A 3,825-nucleotide genomic window follows, 5' to 3' on the forward strand; every position below is an offset into this window, starting at 1 on the left:
CATGTCAGTTTCCTCATTTGTATAAAACCTACCCCATAGAGTGGCTGTACAGATGTGAATTTGAATACCCTTTAAAATCCAGAATTTAAAAGCTTTTTTCCAGCAATATAGTGAGATATTATCTCAAATTAATTAATTAATTAATTAATTAAAAAGTGAAACCTTGTTTCTCTGACCATGAGCCTGAACTTAATGTTTAAAACTCTTTGTTTTAGGGCCGTGCATGGCGGCTCCCGTCTATAATCCCAGCACTTTGGGAGGTCCAGGCAGGCGGATCACCTAAGGTCAAGGGTTCAAGACCAACCTGGCCAACATAGTGAAATCCTGTCTCTACGAAAAATAAAAAAATTAGCCAGGTGTGGTGTCACATGCCTGTAATCCCAGCTACTCGGGAGGCTGAGGCAGGAGAATCACTTGAACCCGGGAGGCAGAGGTTGCCATGACAAGATCGCACCACTGCACTCCAGCCTGGGCAACAGAGCGAGACTCTGTCTCAAAAAAAACAAAAACAAACAAACAAACAAACAAAAACTCTGTTTTAAAACTCAGCTTGTGTGTGTGTGTTTTGTTTTTTGTGTTTTTGAAACCAACAAGACTGAGACGACGCTTGCAGAGGTTTTCACAGATGATACTGCTATTGGAATCAGTAAACTGTATTGTGTGTAACATAGGATATAACAATGTCATGCTGGCATTTGTTATGAATGCAGCCATTAGGCAACAAAGGCAAAGGAAAATCACCGCGTTCTGTAAGCACATTTTGTAACAATGCCTCTTCCCAGGAGGGGCCCCACCCCCAGGCTGACAATTTTCTTCAGGCTCCATCAATGTTTTCCGTTGTTTAAAGACACACATTAATGTAAAGTCTCCTCCCATTCTCTCTGTAAATTACAGCATTCAGAAGAAGTGGCAGCTGCTGCAATTAAGACACAGTTAATTGCCTCTCTCCTTAATTGCAATGATAGGATTTTGACAGTTTGGTAAATAAGAATTGTTTGGTTTCCTCTGGCAACTTCAGCCTCAGTCAGTTCTCTCCTGCAAGTGCTGAGTCACCCAGTCTGGGGACAAAGGGCTGTGGTCCAGCGGAGACGGGGAAAGGATGGGGCAGGAACTGCAGGTGAGAGGTGGGCAGTGTTTATGATTCACCTTAAGTATCCTCTCTCTGTCTGCAAGAGCCTCCCCACCATTGCCCATTCTGTCGCCCAATAAGACCCTCCCAGAGTTTTCTCCCAGATGAATCAGTCATCACATGAGCCTATGAGACAGGAAAAAACAAGCAGAATGGCCGCATTGTGGGGCGATGATCTCCTGCTGCTGATGGGCACAGGAGGACGTGATGCTGTTGACTGAGGATACAGAAGCCCAGAGATAGTAAACATCCCTAAAGTCAGGGGGCTGTCGTGTGCAAAGCCAGGATCCCAACTCCGGTCTTCTGACCCACAGCCTCCAGCACACTCCACAGAGGCAGGGATTTGGGGGTCACCCAGACCTGGGTTCAGAGCCTACCTTTGCCTTTACCGCTTGTGTAACTATGGGCCAGATACTCAGTGTTTCTAGGCCTCCGCTGCCTCCTTTGCAAATTGGATTTTGTAGTACCCACCTCATAACACTGTGAGAATTTAAAAAAATAATCTGTTGGGCATGGTGGCTCATACCTGTAATCCCAGCAATTTGGAAGGCCCAGGTGAAAAGATTGCTCAAGCCCGGGAGTTCAAGACCAGCCTTGGCAACATTTGGAGACCCTGTCTCTACAAAAAACGACAAAAAGTAGCAAAAAGTAGCTAGTCATGGTGGTGTGCATCTGCAATCCCAGTCAATTGGGAAGCTGAGGTGGGTGGTTTGCTTGAGCCCGGGAGGTCGAGGCTGTCGTGAATCATGATCGCACCACTGCACTCCAGCCTGGGGGACAAAGTGAAACCCTGTCAAAAAAAAAAGGCCGGGCGCGGTGGCTCAAGCTTGTAATCCCAGCACTTTGGGAGGCCGAGACGGGTGGATCATGAGGTCAGGAGATCGAGACCATCCTGGCTAACACGGTGAAACCCCGTCTCTACTAAAAAAAATACAAAAAACTAGGCGGGCGAGGTGGCGGGCGCCTGTAGTCCCAGCTACTCGGGAGGCTGAGGCAGGAGAATGGCGTAAACCCGGGAGGCGGAGCTTGCAGTGAGCTGAGATCTGGCCACTGCACTCCAGCCTGGGCGACAGAGCGAGACTCCGTCTCAAAAAAAAAAAAAAAAAAAAAAAAGGAGAAAAAGAAAAATAACCTTATGAGGAGACTTTAGCAACATGTCAGGCTTAAAATTAGGACTCCACAAATGGAAGTTATGTAGTAAGTATGAATCTTGTTCCAAAACTTACATAAATAACTTTGTTTTACATTTCTTTATTTTCCATAAACTTAATTTTGACTGTGGTCTACCTTCCAGGTTCCCATTTCAGGTATTTCCCTCCAGGATCTTTCTACTTATTGATGACACCATATCAAGGAGCCAGAGTCCAAATAGTCATCGTAAGAAAAACTGCACCGAATTTTCACAGCCTCCTAGGCCAGGAGAAGCTATTGCACTTGCCTGCCATCCTATGTGTTGCTGCAAAAAAAAAAAAAGGCAGGGGCAAGAGAAATAAAACAAGTTTCCATAGTAAAACAGTACATGGCTCATCTTCTTCCGTGGTTATGACTGGCACTGAAACATGACTGTCAGCTCTGACTGTGCTGTGACAAACATGTTATCGTCAACCTTTGCTTCCCAGAGGCCACACAAGGCTCGGGAACTGGGATTTCAGTGACAATGGCATCTGGCTCTTTCTCAGTACCCCTGTTGTGTTTTTTGTTTTTTTTTTAATAACTCCCATCTTTCCTAAATATAAAGGTAAAGGAAATATTGGTATACAATATCTAACATTTTTTCAACAAGTGAATGAATGAAGGGAGGTGACTGGGTAGAAAATTCCTATTTAAAAACAAAATTCCTTTACAGGCACGTAGATCTTGTCCTACTCAACACATATGTGAGTCTGGCTCTGCAGAGATGGGCTTCAAGGCTGGGTGTGGTGGCTCATGCCTGTAATCCTAGCACATTGGGAGGCCGAGGCAGGTGGATCACCTGAGGTCAGGAGTTCCAGACCAACTTGGCTCACATGGCAAAACCCTATCTCTACTACAAATACAAAAATTAGCTGAGAGTGGCGGTGCACACCTGTAATTCCAGCTACTCGGGAGGCTAAGGCAAGAGAATCGCTTGAACATGGGAGGTGGAAGTGCTGAGATCCTGCCACTGCGCTCCACCCTGGGCCACACAGCAAGACTTGGTCTTGAAAAAAAAGGTGGGGGGATGGGCTTCAATGAGATGGAAGCTCATTGCTCTTTCATCTAAACCAAGTCCCGAGGAAAGCAGTCAGGAGCTGGTTTGGTGGCTCCACAAGCATCAGGGAACCAGCTTTCTCCAAATGTATTGTTCCACCATCCTACATTCCTGGCTTCCATCGCAGGGACCCAGGACTACTTGAAGCCCCGCACCTTGTCTGTATCTCCACCAAACAGGACGGAGAAGACCATGCCTTTTAAAAATAGCACAAAACACTCCCCCTTGCATTTCCTTGGCCAAAATTAGACACATAGCCACACTTAAATGTGACATACAAGGACCTGGCCACCCAGCCTGCTGCCACTAATGCATGTTTCACTGAACGCTACAATCTTCACTCAACAGAGGCTGCCAGATGCCACCGTCCCAAAGCAGGTACCCCACAGATACTGCACAGTTTCAGCCAGCCCAGTGTTTACCTAACCAGCAAACCTAGATGTTGCCAGTCAACACAACACTGAGA

Source organism: Chlorocebus sabaeus, chromosome 25 (assembly GCF_047675955.1).
Source record: "Chlorocebus sabaeus isolate Y175 chromosome 25, mChlSab1.0.hap1, whole genome shotgun sequence".
NCBI lineage: Eukaryota > Metazoa > Chordata > Mammalia > Primates > Cercopithecidae > Chlorocebus > Chlorocebus sabaeus.